Below are 18,869 nucleotides of genomic sequence, written 5' to 3'. Positions count from 1 at the left end.
CTGCGACAAGTCACTTACTTATGGTAAAAAACTAAAAGCGATTCCTAATTTATTGTTTACACTACAGATTAATGATTATAATACGAACATTGTATAACATGATCTGTGATTATACTTAAAAAATTCTAACGACGATTGCGTCAATACGTTTTGTATTTTACCTAAGTACCACTTTATGAATTTTATGGACTACAGTTGTCTTCAAATGTATTATATTATGTAACTGCAACGTAATTCATTAGTATTTACAATAATGTATAGGTATTCAGTTATAACATAATTGAAATCTAAACGAATCGACTCACTAAAGATTAAATATGGTCTTATTCAGGACCAAGCCATCCTCAAGTAAGTTGTACCTATTCATTATTTATTAATTATTATCTATAATTGTCAGTCGTGGTTATTACGATAATAAAACTAATCTAACCTTTTTAATTTTTAAAGTCACCGCGCCTCGCTTGTTAGTCTAGACGTATTGTAAACCCGTTCACTTATTTAAATTCGCTAATCTTAAAAATAACTGTTTCGAATAAGGGAACCGATAACAATATAGTGAGCTTCGGCAGGTGTTAAAATGGATGCACGTCCGCACAATAATTAAATTTCAATAATCTTTTGGTGTTTTCATATATTAGGTGTCAGTAAAAGGTAATCGTAAATCTTTACACAACATGCAAGTATTCAGCCATCAAGCGTTGGCCAGGAAAACTTTTTGAGTGCTGGTAAGACACCTCAGGACATGCCGTGAGTGTTCCGCGACGACTGTTGCATTGCTCATATTTGTGTTTAAAATATTCTCATAGTTTTTTGTATAGCTGTAGGATGAACAGAGAAACTTCAAAATCTAAATAGACTTTTGACAGTACTGTAGAAAGAGTTAAAGATACATCTTCTGGTGCTAAAATGGATTCATTGTTGAACTTGAAATTGTTTTCTGAATAACCAACTTGTGAAGGTAGGTAAATATTTACAAACATTCAATGGAATCAAATATTTTTTTATTGAATCTTATTTTATGTTTGTATTTTAATAGCAGGTTTCATAGCTGACAACAATTTGGAAGCGATGCATGAATGAAACGTTTTATTAGAACTATTGAAAGATTGTTGACAAATAAAAACAAAAATTAGGTACTGCTTTAAGAAATCTGAATTTTGTTTTTTAAGTCATTGCTTAAAGAAACTACTCATCAATTAAACAAATATAAGGTAATGCATTTTTCCTGATATTGTAAGCTTAGTATATTATCAGGTGAACAGTCAAAAATTTAGTTTATAGACATTTTTGTCCTCAGTAAATATATAGTTAAGATATAATATGGTGATAACAATATTTTAAGTTTGACCCAGACATGCATAAATTGACTTGGACATATTTTTATCACTTTGGTTTTAATATACCCATCTCCCTGAAAATCTGGAAATAAGATTTGTTTTAGCTAACAATTTTGTAATGTTTGCAATATTTGTATACTTCACGTGATAAATTATACAAATTATTATTTCTTATTTTAATTTTCAATACAAATTTAACTACGATGTACATTTTCACATTATGGTTTTTCCTTACAAGCATTCTAAGAATACGTTAATGCACTCATAAGTGTGTCATGATTATTAGTATATCGATTATGATAATTTATTTTTGAAGTATTCCAGGTTCACATAGTCCACATAATTAAAAATAAATTTAAATATGTCTTAGAAAAAATGAATGATATAAAATAATACAACTATTAAAACTTACTCTGAGGTTATAGCAGGAAATCAAAATGTTAATTTAGATATTTCGTTATTTATTATTATTATTATTTATTATTTATTCCAACTACAACAGTAATACATAATACAATATTATCATTATTATAAGAGTTGGTTATCTCCAAGCCAATGGCTGTGCAGAGATGAGAGTTCTAATTAAATAAATACTTATACTTCTAATTCATGCCTCCAAAATTAATTTACAATCAAATAGGTAGATCATAAATGTATACAAATAAAAAACTTAACTTAATCAGAATTTATATTATGTACTATGTTTACAATTTTACAATTTATTTACAACGATATCGATAACAAGTTTCTTAAAACTAAGGGGACTATAAAAGTCTTGCGGATTCATTTTAAATTTAATACAGAAATCTATGAAAACATAATATGGTCCTGATTGTGCAAAATTAGTTCTAAATTTAGGAATATTTATATTAATATTTTTTTTAAACATAGTATTGTGCCCATGCACGTGTGCTGAAATAGTAGTGTTTTTATGTTTAAATAATAGAGTACCAGTGTTGGGTAAGTTACTTTTAAAAAGTAATTAAGTTACATTACTCGTTACTTAGAGATAAATGTAATTATGTTACTTTACTCGTTACTCTAATAAAATTGTAATGAAATTACTTTACTTTTCAAATAGAAAAGTAACTCATTACTTTCTTGTTACAAAAAAATTTTTTTTTTTTGTAAATTGCTTAGAAATTTTCATTATGCGGGCAATTATGTAACCAGAAAAACATTACTTATAGTAAAAAAGTACAATTTGAAAAATATGTACAGTTAATACATATTTACATAACAATAATAATAGGTATTACATAATATGACTATTCAAAAAAAGTACTAATTAAATATACCTACTTATTAAATTAATTAATTAATTAATTAAAACATTTTCTTTATTTCATTAATTTTTAAAATACAATAATATTATTTATTTGTTTTTAAATTAATTTTACACAATAGGGTATCTTTAAAGTTTTTATCACTCATACACAATTTTTTTTTAGAACAAATGTCCCCTGCAACACTAAACAATCGCTCTACAGAAGCACTGGATAGTAAAGCTGTGTTGTATTTAATAAAAATATTCTTTACCAATGTCATTGAATTAAAAACTGTGAAATCAGGTGTATAAGAAGCCTTAAGAAATCTTTCAATTTCTGGATATTCGAGAGAAATTCGTCCTCACCTGGAGATGATATTGAACGAATTTCATCGTTGTTATGGTCAGTTGGATTTGCATCAATTTCTGATTGTAATAGATCATTTGCTTCATTTTGTTTATCTCCACTTAGCCACCTCAGTTTAAATTTTGGATGTGATACTGCCGCTAAAATCATTGTGGTATCTTTTTTTATATTATTAAACCTCCTGTCCACACCTTGGGCACAAGCAGCAGCTAATGCTTTGCAACAACCACTAGTTAAACTCAACTGTTCCAATTGTTTAGATAACCATTTAATTGTTGGTAAAAGATAGCCCATACAAACTGATTTGTCCTCTGATAACACATCGAGGGCTTTTACCAAGGGTTCCATAGCCTATAAAAAGCTAACAAATTATTTAAAATATATGATTAATATCAAAAATAAATATTAATATACATACCATGCAATAATCAGTCATAAAATCTTTAACTTTTTTATCGAATCTAGGTATGTTTGCAATATCACATATATTTAGGACTTCTTCCTCGTCCTTTTTTAATTGGTCTTTTAAACACTGAACAGCTCTAAACGTGGAATTCCAACGGGTCATATTAGGAACTTGAATGGATAGATTGAGGGAATCATGAATTTTATCAGCAACTTGGCTCAATCTATCTTGTTTATTCCAAAGTATTTGCATCCTTCCAAACGTTGATCTTGCCTGTTTCTTATATAGCATATTAGACAATGCGTTTTCGCTATCTTTTGTAGCAACAAGATTTAAGGTGTGACTAGCACATCTATGATGAGGTGGTAAACTATATGGAATATCCTGATCATCATTATAATAATATAGAATATAATTCTATGACTTCTACATTATCATCATCATCATTATCATAATATGATCATTAAGAATTTGGTCCAACCATACTTCTGCTGCAGTCTTCATCTCTGACCCAAAAACTCGGTAATATAAAAATAAAAATATTCAATGTAATTATTTACTTATTTAAAATTAGAAATGAAGATGATTAATTGACAATTGTATAAAATGTTTTGGTTTTTTATATCATCTTAATCAAGATCAATAAATGTTCTAACTAAGTTTTTATAATAAATTAATTCATATATTTAAAAGTCAGTATAAATAATTATAAAAAATTATAAAAATAGTTTATTATATTATTAGTCTACTATTTTATATAAATTAAAAATAATATATGCATTTTTATTAAATTATTTTAATGATGAATTGAAACAATCAAGATTACATTACAATATACAACAGTTATAAAAATTATGCTTACCGAAATGCTTTAACGAAATTAGATCCATTATCTGTCACCAATCTTGTAACTTTATTTGTAATTTCATCTTCACAAAATACTTCACAAATCAAATTTGTAATGACATCATAGGTGTGCCTTCCTTTAATTCTTCTACATGCTAAAACTGCAGACTCTCGTAATAAGGTTTCGTAGTTGAACCAATGAGCCGTCATTCCAATGTAGCTACTGCACACATATTAATAATAACAATTTAATTAACATTTTAAATGTAAAATTGTATTTTGTATTTAAATTTAGCTTTTGTAAACAGACCAACCATCAGTAGTAACACAGACATATTTTACAGCTGTTGACGTCAATTTATTTTTTAATGATTCTTTCATATTAATAGCTGTTTTAGATATTTTATTTATAAGGGTTTTCCGATAAATATATTTTCGTTTAGAAAGCCTTTAGCAATAATATCTTAATAATATCTAAATTTTTCTTCTTCTACAATACTAAAAGGATGATTTCCCATAACCACAAATTCGGTAATCATAGTATCTAATACTTCTAAAAATATAATTTTAAAAAAAAATTATTATTATGATACATAACTACATAAGTAACATGTTACAATGTACCTATTATTTGGCAATTGTTTAGTTTTGTAATTATAATAAGTAGTTATCATAAAGTGGTAAAGGCATTTTTTTTTTTTTTTGTTATAAGTTACAACCAATGTGTCTATGTAATCAACAATTGAGTTACAATCTTTTTATACTTTATACAATATTCACAATATTGTATTGATGCAAGAAAAAATGAAATAAGTAATTTAATTTATAAACAATTTTTTTTATAATCTCTATTCACTAATAAGCTATAGTTATTTGTGATTTTATAAATTTTATCTATCATCTATGCCTAATACTGGGCATAAGCTTAAATTATTAAAATATTTTAACAAAAATTATAAATAATATCATATAGGGAAATAATTTGTATTTAAAATAACATGTCTCAAATTTTAATAAACATACCTAGTACTACCTACTTTAAAATGTTAAAAATATGTAATATGTAGTTAGTTTAATGTATTTATATGTACATATTTTCAATTTTGTAATAAATAATATATTATAATATTATGAGGATGTCAGAGCACTATTTATTTTTCTCTCTGGCCCACGCGAAACATTGACAAAACGCATTTACGTAGAATGAGTTTTTCTATGTTCTAAGTATTCTTAGAGTAAAATCAGTTTATCATACATTACAAAAAAGATAGAGAATAATATTTTTGAGGGAATGATATATTGGTTTTATATTTTATTGTTATTTGACTTTCAAAATAAACAAACAAATATTGTAAATTTAAATGATGTTTAAATAATTGTTTGAGCAAATGTTTAGACAAATCAATAAATCATTCACTCAAAAATATTATTGTCTATCTTTTTTATAATGGGTGATTTTACTGATTCTAGATCTCTTAGATCTTTATGATTCTTACTCTAAGATTACTTAAAAACATAGAAAAAATGATTCTGCGTAAATGCGTTTTGTTTATGTTTCGCGTGGATAAGAGAGAGAAAAAAATAGTGCGCTGACGCCTGACATTCTCTTAACATAGGTACCTTGATTAATAGTTGAAGGTTGAGAAAACGCATTAATTATGGACAGTTGTTTATTTTTCTTTGACACGTCTTCATCTGACGCACGCTTATTAATATTTTGTGCGGTAACTTGAGTATCAGTTGAATTGTTTATCAATATATCAATATATCAATATTATGTTTAGCCTGTAAAATCAAAATTACTATTAAAAAAATCATATTCTTCATAATTAATAATTTGTATGATTAAATTAATTATTATAATTAATACATGTATTAAATAATAGAAGCTTACAGCCTAAATACTAAATAGTCAAATCTACTTAACCAATTTGAATAATTTAATCTGCCTTGATAGTTGATACCTAATTAAAACTAAAATATTCCAAACAAATTTTGGAAATAACTTAAAAATCAAGCCGGCCTGACTGCTGCAGATCGTGGGCATCATTTAAAAGCATTGCTTTTTATTCGTAAAAAATTGTGGCAAAAGATTACTGCCTAGACACGACTATTATAATTTTAGGCTGCTATTTAAATACCAAGTTAAAACCATAAATTATTGTTAGGTTAGATTATCCGAAATTCACATAGTAAGAATTCATCATCACTATATTGCCAAGAAATAGATATATAATATATATTATACAATAAAATATCTGTAGACTAAGACGGCAAGACGACAACATAAAATTTATAACCTCGGGCACATGAGCACATTATTATAATAAAATATTATAGTAAGTATTATTTACTTCACTGTTCACTCGTTAAAGTCTTAACTAATACTTTACTTATTATCGCCATTGAAAGTTGTAACACTATTCCAAAAAGTGCTGTATTGCATTATTGCGACTAGGTTTCATCTCTAAATTTAGTAAGTTATGCACAAATTATATTAAAAATTAGTTATGGAGACGGGTATGAAAATTATTTATTTCCCTATTGAAATCCCACGAATGTATTATTTCCATTTTTTATTGTATTGATATTATCATTATTTCTGCAAACACACACAAATTATTCTAGCCGTAATAAATATTTTTTTGTGTCTTTTATTGAATTACTACCAACAGAAAAATTTGTTGAACTTTCTGTTTTACCGGTCACCCTTTTTTGCATTTCTTTTGTTTTAAACTTAATATAAGTCAGAATTTGATGGCCATACTTAGTTTTAAAGTTATAGCAAATTTTAGTTAATAGTATTATCTAACTACATAAATTAAAACAAAAAAAATTGTAAGAAAAAGGGTGTCCGGTAAAACAGAAATATACCAAAATTATTACTATGTGCCTACTGTTAAAATAAATTTATTATTTGCCCAGTACAATATATATTGTGTTTTTAAACACAGTTAAAAAACTGACTGTAAACTACTCACCAATTAAACATTCATGGCATACCGCTTACCTTCATTGCCCTTTGTATAGTAATTAAATACAATTTCCTAGTATAGACAAACACTAGGTACCATTTTATAGGTTTTCTGTTATACCATACCTATCTATTATGTCACTCATGATGTAATCTATCAGTTAATCATTTATTTATGCTCACCCAGAGCCGTATTAAGAGACAATGTATATGGGACCAAACATAAAATGACTCCCAAAATTCATTAAACGCTATTTTTTACAATTAAATAACCAAAAAAAAATTGTTCTTGCCACCTCTGCCATCTAGATAAACTGCTATTTTTGCCCACCCCCCTTGATGTACCTCTGTCCACACCATGAGAATATAATATAATAGTGAAATAATAATATTTATTTGACACCAAAAAACAAACATAATATCTAGGTATACATATAATAGATGATATACATTAATTTCTGATTCTCTTTTTATAAACAGAGCTTGTGTTAAAAAGAAAGAGTTAGTTATAAATTATAATACAGTATTTTTTTGTTTTTTAATTATGAAAATTTAAAACAGAATAAATTAAGTAGGTAGTAGGTATAGGTGCATAAATAAATATAAACAAATAGCATAGAACAATAATATTAAAAATAACAAATTGTTATTTGTTTTACTGGATGGTTACTTATATCATAATTAAGGATTAACCTGATATGCATCTTAAACTTTTTAAAAGATTTATAAAGTTTTATATCTCCATTAATTAAGTTACATTTGCTAAAAGTAGTAGAACACAAAACAGATTTAATATTAGTTTTCTTTACTCCTGGTATTATTTATGAGTTATATTTATGCCTTTGAAGTTATAAAAGTAGATATAAAATAGATTATTATTTTGTATTAGAATTTGTATATAGAAATTACATTATACAACAATAAGTTCAGAATAGAGGAAATTTGCTGAGTAAAGTAAAATTATTCTTTATAAATTTTGTAATGTAATTTTATTTAAAATCTGTGCGTTGAACAGAAAATTCCACTGTTAATTCAATTGAGCTAATGTAATGTAAATAATTCTAATATTATGGTTAAGTTATATTATGATTTATTTATAGAAATAACTTAAAGCTGCACACAACTGACTCGCTTTGGCCACCCTTGCTATAGCTTGTTATATAATATCATGGCTGACCAGGCGCATTTTTGTTTTTACATGTGGAATTATTTGCAAAAACAGTATGACTTTATTAGTATTAATAATACTTTTTAAAAATATAATTTTCCAATACTTAACTCATTAGCTAATTACTAATAACTAAGTTATAATAAAAAGTTTACATCAAATACTTATAATAAATTGCTAATCTAAACCTTAATTTTTCCGACAGCAAAAGGTGCACACCTATTATGGATATCTACCGCTCTCAGAGCAAAATAGTAAGTATATCCAAAATCAAAATCTTCTAGATCACAACCCATAGGCAACATAAGTGCTCCTAAATTCTTCTTTATCCACAATGAGGTGCATGGATATCTATCAGTCTCTTGGCATATAAACAGTTCGTACTTCTGGATTTCTGCTATCTTCGGAGTCAAATTTAAGTTCCAAATTAATGTCACTCTATTTCTTGAAGTTTGGATTGTCATCTTAGGTTTTGGTGGCACTGCTTTCCATGACAGTCGAGTATTATGTGGCGGAGTAATGGGATAAGGTGGTGGATACTCAAATCTTTTACGCTTAGTATAAAAAGTAGGATTATACTTCTTAGGACCAGTAGAAGTCCCATGTGCTTTTGCCCTAAAAAATTGTTAAAGTAAATTATTATTTAGTAACTATAATATATTTTGATTTATTACATTTATTAACAATTTGTTTTTGTATTATCAAACTAATTATTAAGTAAAGTTATTTTTAAATTTAGAATTACCTGTACAGGTAGTCCCGGGATGATACACCCATTATTCATAAATGGTGGCTCGCCGCCCAGAGAAAAACTGATTTTTTGACGTTTTACCTATAAACTAAAAAAATTAATAAAAACAATGAGATAAATGAAAATAAAATGTTGAAAAGTCAAAATATTTACAAAAACAAATTATAAAATGTAAAACACATGCATTATTTTTATTCTGAATTGTATACCTAACTTACTTATTACTTATACTTCTATATAATAATTTTTTTTATTAACATTTTGATATCAATTATATCTTTATTTTTGGTACGCAATTAGATTATAAAATAGGTATACCAGGACGAAAATAATATATATGGCTCTTATTGAATGTTTTTTTGCTGGACACAACTCGCTTACTGGTATTAAATTTGGACGCAAGTAGTAGACTTCTAGCGGGTCTTGTAAATGTGTGAGTAGTAAGTGATCATTAGCAAAGGTAGGCAAGTTAATGAAAATAATTAACTCAAGTTAAGTTAAGTTAAAAGGACACAAGATCGATAAGTTAAAAGTTAACAGTTAACAAATTATAAATTTAACTCGATAAGTTAACAGTTAATATAGAAAAAAATATTAACTTAACTCAGTTAAAAAAAAGTAAAATCTTTTTTTTTTAATTAGTATGTAAATCACATAAAGAGTAAAATATGTCTTTCTAGTTTCTAATTTATAAATTATAAAAAACAATTTTATTGAACTTTTATCATAATGTATACTGTATACCCTTTTACTTCACTATTATTTATTAATTTAAACTATTAATTTGAGATGAGTATTAAATACTAATCTCAAATTAATAATTTAACAAATATATTTTTTTATATCGTATAGCAATTGAATGTTATAATACGTGAAGATGAGTACATGACCTTCATATGTAATAGTAATATTTAGGTATAAATGAAAAATTTCAAAATGTTTTTAACTTGATGGATTTTTTTTAACCAATTGAGAAAAGCTAAGTTATTTCAACTGTAATTTCAACTATTTAAGTTCATAAGTTGATTAGAAAATAAACTAACTAGTTAATGCCCACCTTTGATCATTAGTGTGTGTAACTGTGTATAATAGAAATAGTGAAGCGCATGTTCAAGTCGCCTCCTCGGCGTTATATTACATTTATGTGTGTTAATATAACATGTATAAGGTATAACAATACAAACATGATATTATACAGTTATCAATTATCATATTATTATGGAAACATGATAAATTATTGTAATTAATTTAGTTTCAAAAATTAAGTTCATAATCTATAAAAAAAAATACCAAAATACTGAATATTATAATCTGTTCAAGATAAGAAACTTAGTCGACGTCCGACTATGCACAGGTGCGTGGAAATTCTACACAACAAGTATACGGATAATTGGCTGGGTGAGGGTTCTGTGTATTTTATAGGATGTAACTTAGAAACCGATATAACGACAGGAACTATTTAAACGATCAGTGTAGTATGAAATGCCTGTAGATCTAGAACCTAGAACACAAAAAATCGGCAAAGGAAAACACATGGGTTCAGTGATCACTCACCGTATTATGAGTACGTACAATCCTCTCGACGTTATGGCTCACGATCTAACGACAGCAAAGCTGCAAACAACTACATCAGGGCTAACACGATCGGAAACGACAATACTGCGAATAGTAACATGTGATTGTTTCAGCAAACTCTACGCAACGGTTAAAACAATGGTAGCTTCACAGACACACAAATACGCACGACGCTTAATATCCTAGTTAGGTTATACTATTAATATAAAGTTAGGTTACAGTGGCGTAGCCAGGGGAGGGACTGAGGGGGCTGCAGCCCCCTGAAATGTTGAGAAAATTTTAAAATTATTTTAATGGTCTATGATAATCGCTCAAAAAGTCTTAAATTGTATTTAAAATATTTAAAAATGTACCATAAGTATTAACACTTTTCAGCTATCTATCTATGCTAGTACGTATTTAATGTGTATGGGCCAACGTAAGGCAACGTAAAAGCAGTGTGCTCAAACATTATTCTTTACATTGAACCAGGGGTGTAACCACGATTAAAGACAAACAGGTTGCCCATCGGCAACTGATAAGGCGTGAATGAAATTACTAGCAAAAATTAACGAGTGGTGCTCCAAGCGGCAGTATTACAATTAACCGATTATAGATATATAGGCGTAAAATTAGTTCCAAATGTCGACACAAATAGTTGAGTGTTGCATCAAGTGCTAGTAATTAATTATTAAAAGCTGTTTTATATAGTCACTTTGTAAATCAATCTGAAAGCCGTTTATTATAGGGTGATGTGCAACCTGTATATCTTCAATCATGGGTATGACCATGAAGAATAGAAACATGGCAGAATCAAATCAATCAAACTCCGCTTCTGATAACATTCCGAAATAAGTCGCACGATCAAACGACCACAGGCTGCGCTGTGGACGTTAGGGTACTTCAATCCGCGTAGTATAGGGCTTATTAATATTTTATATGTTATTTGGAAAATATAATCATTTTTTTGAACATCTTTTTAAAAATGTATGTTAGTTTTTCATTTATAAATACTGAAGATTATTTTTTTTACATACGTACAGATTCAAAAACCAAAGAAATAAAATTGTAAATTAATTTTCAATGACAAAAATGAATTAGAAGACTCACTACACAGTAATCTTTACGACACTGCGAGTCTCACAACATTGTTCTTTAAATCCATTTGATTATAGAACGTAATATATTTTAGATAACTACCTGTTGAATTTTAAGCAAACAATACCCTATTATACTTTCATTTTTAAATGGTATTACACACAAGTAATCATTATTTATTTTTCCAGATTATTTAACAGTACCTATTTAACAAAATCCAACAGTATAACTAAAAAAAACTGGAACGATAATAATTATGGCCAATTACATAAACTACACAAAATTGGACGACCATACAAAAATTAGTGAGTTCCTAATTAAAATTGAATACATTTCAAATTTGTTTTCAGTCATTAATATAACAATTGTAATTAAAAACTAAACCAATAATACGTAATAATATTTTTTTTTTCAGCATACTTCAACAACTAAGATGAATGGCTATGTGGTTCCGCCACAGAAACAAAAAACCGTATTGCAATATGTCATGGTGATGATTAGCCACTAGTCACAGAAACAATCGAATCTAGATTTAAAGTAAATATTTTACCCACATGAAAAGATTAGGAAACAAAGAATTAACTTAGGTATATACCTATTGGTATCGGTTGTCTTGATGAAACATAGAATTTATAATACCCTTAGCAGTCATGTAGAACATAGTAATATATTTTTAATACTTTTTCTAGATTTGTTTAAGTTTTCACTGTTCTCTTAACACATTTACGGTATATAATATTTGAGTAAACTTGTTGTGAGACTTAAAAAAACAAAATTCTTAAAAATGAAAATAACCCATAGTAAGTTTATCGTAACACTGATAAAATAAGAACAAGGCACGCCATGTGGTATCATCCGCAGTGAATGTGTTAAGAGGAACCTACACAGACATTTTTGTCTTATGTTTAACTAGTCTAATACATATTACAAAATATTTATTTACTTTAAAACCAATGCCAATATTTTCTGTTGAATTGTCATCACTATTTTTTTTGTCGTTTTTCAGTAATTCTGAAGTTCATGATACCACATTTATTATAAGAATTTTTTTTTATGACTTAAAAGCCTTTACCTGTATGAATATCACCAATCTAGCTAATTAATTATAAATATAGCTAAACCACAACACTTAAATCATTATTTGCACTTTGAAGTTTTATTTTTATCTACCTATATTAAACCTATGTCATATTCTTCCCAAAAAAATTACGAGTATGATATTTCTAATGATTTAAGTATTTTGAGTATTTTATGTACCATTTGCTTTACATCGAATTGTTAGTTTTTCTTTTTCATCTTCTTCAATTTTAAGTACAGCATTTTAAATAGACGACCGTTTATTTTTTTATTTTAATAATAATTATATCAGACCAAATAGATAAGATATTAGTTCTGTGTAATAGTAAACCAAAACAATTTTCCCGCCCCTAAAAATTGCCACTCGAGGAATCCCTCTCCCAGTATCCTCCCCTTCTATGTGCCACTAGGTTCTATATAATATTATGAAGGTACCTATACTTGTGTCTATGTATAGTTTGTAACGAGCAACAGCTGAGAATTTTATATATGTTGTCATATTGTCTTTAGTCTGCTATGGATTGCCTTTTTAAGATGACATTTAAATACTACTATTAATGGTTTAATAAAAGTCATTATCTCAAAGCCATTCAACAAATTAGCTATACTATATTGACTTTGTTGTCCCATGCATCTCAAATTTATATTATAAATCTTTGCTTTTACTTGTATATTAATACAGAAATTTTTTGAATACTATTGAGTATAATTATAATACTAGACATACATTTTATTCTAACCTTAATTCTATTACATTTTATAAGACTGTTACCTCTCAAAGTCCTTTTTACAAATGTGCTTTGTAGTTTCGTAAATTAAATTAAAATCTTTTTAATTTTAATAATATTAACTCTTTAAAATTATATACTAAACATAGTCAGTTTGATCATGTTACACTTAGTTATGATTTATAAATGTTTTCCTAAACTTTTTTTTTGTTATTTAATTAATATTAGTTATATGTTGGTCATAAAATTTAATAAGTGATTTCTATTTAAATTTATATTGTTATAAGTAGGGCGAGTATTTGTATGTTGTTATTGGGCTATTCAATTAATTGATCAGTTATCTTGAAAATATTTTCACAACACTCCGAAAAACATACTAAAAGTTTGTAATGCATATTTTTGCATATTTAGTGATTTTGTAATTTCAATCCCATATTTCCTCATTTCACCATTTTTTAGAGCATATAAATTAATGATCAATGATAAATTGATTATACTATTTGAAAAAGTTGCAATTAATTTTTTTTGAGAGTTTTAATTAGGTATTATTGTATCATTATTCTCAAATCCCTAGTTTTTTTTTAAATTTGTATTTATGTTATATGTCATTTAATGGGAACATTTTAAATAAGTGCATATTTTTAAGACATATTTGTACTTTTTTAAGCGCATAAGTGCATGCATATTTGTACTTTTTAAGAGTATAAGTGAATGCATATTTAATTTAGTACTTTTTGAGTGCATTAAGTTCCAAGCTCTAGTTATAAGAAACTCTTACTTATTAACACAAGCTTTTAGCTTTTTAGAAGTGAGTCAATGTAGTTTAATGTTAAGAGGACGTTACACCCGCACGTTTTGTCTCCGTGTTACACACTTAAGATGTAGCACTTTTTCATTCGCAATAGGGTGCTGTCTGTTTTGCTATTAAAGTGTATTGACCTAATATCAAACTTTTAGGTAACAATATTATCTGTGTTCTCTCGTTTGTTTTTTACAATATTAAATTTTTTAAGTGAGTAATCAGCATTTTCAAATATTAATATTTTACATACTCATAACTAAAAACATTTTCAAATATTAATACCTATTATAACTCACTTGAAAATTAAAATATTGTAAAAAATAAAAGAGGGAACACATATAATGTTGGTTATAAAAATCACTGTGTCCTCTTAATTGTTATTGTACTACATTACTTTCTTTAGTGTTGTTAATTTACTTATTATTCTTTTGTATTTTCTTGTTGAACCGTAAAATGATATATTGACAAAATAAACTTGTTATTATTATAAGAGATTGATCATAAATAATTCATACTGTAACCAAAAAATCTAAAAAAAATTATATATAGTTTTTTTTATAGATATTTTAAGTTTAAATTTTGACAAAATTATATATTCAAAAACAGACTATTTTAGTTATTTTGTAGTTATTTAAAAATATTATTCGTGGGTACTTGAAACTTCTAATACATATCATATACACAATGAGTTTTTCAAATGCAATGTTTTCGGAGAGTTCAGAGAGTAGTTTGAACCACTTTCGATTTATATCTAGTGCTACATCTAATCCACCATAATCAAATTGTCCATTTTGGTAAAATTGTTTCACGAAGCTATGTACACCGACGTAAATTCGTCTGAGAACTCATGTAGGAATACCAAAACCAAAATACACCTATATAGACTATTTTTTGTATTTTTTAATTTTGCACTGCTGATGTCGGGTTATTCAACTAAAATTGGACATTGGTTCATTCAAAGTTAAAAGCCTCAAAAAACGACTTGACCGTTTTCAATAAAAGTTATATCAATAGATTACTTGAAGCTCGGAGGGTGTTTATAGCTAATTTTTTCAACTTCTATATGTAGCTTAAGAGTACTAATCTTATACATGATTTTTTGTTCATCTAAATGGTTGCAATTGATTACATATTATAATAAGAAAAAAAATGGCCTGTAATTTTTTTTACAAATAGGTATATTTATTAAAAATAGAAATCTTTGGCGGAACAGTGAGTATATTGTATTCATTAAAAATGTAATACGTAAAATAATCTGTTGAGCCCATGAAATGTATTGTAGCTAGGGTTTTAAAATGTCATGACATTTATTTTCTTAAAATATTTCATGAATTTTTCATGATAAATAAAAATACATTATATTAACGTCCAAGATACAATATGAAAAATTAATACACAAAATAACAACGACATGTTCCAATAATTTGGCGAAAAAAAATATGACGAATAATAATAATAATTTAATAGCCAATGGGGTTTCAATTAATAAGTGATAAACTGATACCGGTTTTATAATACAGTTAATATAATTAAACCATATTTTATGCAGTTATATAGTTACAAACTTAATTCATAAGTTTATAATTATTTAAAGCATTTATAACCATTGATCAATAACATATTGTAGTAATTCGTAAACCTTGGTTGATAAGTGATAAATTATAACCACAGAATAACCAGAAGTTTCACTTAATGAGAATTCGAAAATCAGTGAAAAATGTTTGGTATATCAGTGTAGCCAGGATTCGAAAATAATTATAAATTATCTTTTGCTGCTGAAACTGAGTCTGCGCATTTTTTAATGTTATCATTATAGATAAACACGTGTAAATATTTTATTTTTCAGTGATAATTGGTCTACGACTGCGTTATTTGTTGGTTCTTTGAATTTGAAATTTCTGTTGCACATTGCACAATTTGTTTTTTATTCTGAGATTATCATTGAGTATAAAATTTTTAATTGTAATTGTTGTACTACAATGTATTCGGGTGGCCATTCATGTTGTTTGGCGATTTGCAGCAGTATTTCTTTTGGGAAAAAACAAAATGATACTAAGTTCCATAGATTTCCTAAGGATCACGCAAGGTAAGAAATATCAAAAATGTGCCAACCTATTTCGTAACTTAATTGTATTTAGTCATTATATAGTGTATGTGTTAATGAGCAATATCCATCAAATACATTTATGTTTATTTTCTATCATGCATTACAAATAATTGTTTTAGTACACCCTACTAATAGTTCTAACAATTATAGATGTGCTGTCTGGATTGAACATTGTAGGCCAATCAATTTACCTACTATTGACCCTGATATTTTAAATAAAAATCACAGATTGTGTTCACTTCATTTTGAAAATAAAATGTACTTAAATGTTGAAAAAACCAGATTATCGAATAAAGCAATACCAACATTATATTTTAAAAGTAAGTCAATTAATTAAGGGGAAATAAATCTTTATTTGTATTATAAAACAATATTTTGTTCTTTTAGATGATTGTGTCGGTTTAGATGATTGTGTAACTCCAAGGGAACGAATACTTCAAGAATAACTATCCAATGCTTTGTGTTCAATTAAGGAACTAGAACAACAACTAGAGCAGACTACAACTGTTGAACATTGTATGAAAATGTGTAAACAATATTTATCGCCAACAGTCTACCTTCTAGTTAAGAATAATATCGTAAATAAAGATAAGTCAAAAAGTGGACAACGGTATTCTAAATAAATTAAAAAATTTGCTTAAACTGTATATTTACTTAGCCCTATGGTATTTCATTTTCTTCAAAAATCTTCTTCTCTTCCTTCTATTTGCACTTTATAAAGAGTAACTTCACAATACGATTTAAAACCTGGCTTAAATGATTGCCTATTTCACTTTTTAGAATTTAAAATAAGTAGTTTTCGTCCCGACGTTTTGGACTGCTTTTTATGTGCTGATGAGATGTCAATAATACAAAATTAATTTTATAATATTAGTAAAGATGAGATAATTGGTTTTAACCAATCAAATTCTTTTAGAGCATATGAACCTGCAAAGTACGCACTTGCTCTTATGCTCAGAGGAATCAAATACAATTGGAAACAACCTATTGCCCATTACCTTGTTTCAAATAGCTGTTCTGAGCCAGATCTTAATTTAATTATTTTTTCAACGATTCGCCGATTACGAAATATAAATCTTAATGTTAAATGCTTCATTACTGATCAAGGATCAAATTTCATTTGTTTTTCAATTACTAATAATGTTTCTCCTAAGGAACCATTTTTTGAAGTTGATGGACAGCAAGTTATATATATGTTTGATCTCCCTCATCTGCTGAAATTGACATGTAACATTTTTTTTAAACATTTATTGAAAATGAATGAAGATAAAAAACATTTAGATAATTTTCACAATTATGATAGTAAATGTAACCTCTGTATGGCACCTAAATTAACATATTTTCATATTCATCCCGGTCCTTTTGATGAAATGAAAGTTAGGTTAGAAGCTCAAGTTTTTAATGCTACTGTTGCAGCTGGTATGTCCACAGCATTAAATTGCGGATTTTTACCAATAGATTCTCAAAAAACAATACATTTTGTAAATGACATGGATAATTTGTTTGACATATTTAATTTTAGAGATACTCCTAATGGTAAAATTTTTAATAGGCCCTTTAATAATGCATCACCTCAGTTAAATCATCGAATAAAAATGACTGAAATGTTTACAAACTTAAAAGTTATAAACAAAAAAAATGATACTGATGTTACTAATAGAACAAATTTTATTAATGGTTGGTTAGTCTCTATTAGTGCACTACAAATGCTATGGAAATCTTTAAATTCTAACCCAAACCAACCATATGACATTTCTACAGACCGTTTGAATCAAAATGGTATTGAGAATTTATTTGGGGTTTTTAGACAGTAACACGGTAACAGTACAAATCCTACACCTGTCTAATTTATTCAATCTTTTAAAAAAATATTTTGCTTTCAGTATTTTCAACATTCCCCAAGAGATAACTGTCTAGAAGACCTCAATCAAATACTTACTCATGTCAGCGAACAACCAAATACTAATAAAATAAACCAGTTATTTGTTTCCAAAGAACAAAATCATCTTTTTAATTTTAAATCCATTAAAATTGGTACTGTTGGCTACAGGAAATTAAACATTCCGGATAGTAATGCTTACACATATGTGTGTGGATACTTTATGAAGAAATGTCTGGAGAAACATATATGCCAGGTTTGTATAGAGTATGCAAATCATCAAAAAACGTTGGATCAGTCCTTTCCCTTAGCTTTCTTCAAATCTTATTCTGCAAATGACTACCAATTTTGGTAAGCTAGTAATGCTCCACAATGAATTCTATAATTATGTTATTAAATTAGAAGATATTTTTGTTGATAGCTTTCCTTCTATTGCAACTAATAATAATATCGGGTCCACAATGAAACATCTACTTTGTAATGTACGTTTTAGTCATCTTTGTGAATT

General features: G+C 27.1%; 2 pseudogenes; one reads left to right on the top strand and one right to left on the bottom strand.

The window, feature by feature from the left end:
- Positions 1-18: 18 nt before the first annotated feature.
- LOC132933791 (uncharacterized) lies at positions 19-17,108 on the top strand (annotated as a pseudogene).
- On the bottom strand, positions 4,236-4,762 carry LOC132934122 (uncharacterized; annotated as a pseudogene).
- Positions 17,109-18,869: the final 1,761 nt, after the last annotated feature.

This window comes from Metopolophium dirhodum, chromosome 1 (genome assembly GCF_019925205.1).
Source record: "Metopolophium dirhodum isolate CAU chromosome 1, ASM1992520v1, whole genome shotgun sequence".
Taxonomy (NCBI): Eukaryota; Metazoa; Arthropoda; class Insecta; order Hemiptera; family Aphididae; genus Metopolophium; species Metopolophium dirhodum.
Note: the sequence above shows the minus strand (reverse complement) of the source record. Positions and strands in the feature narration are given on the sequence as shown.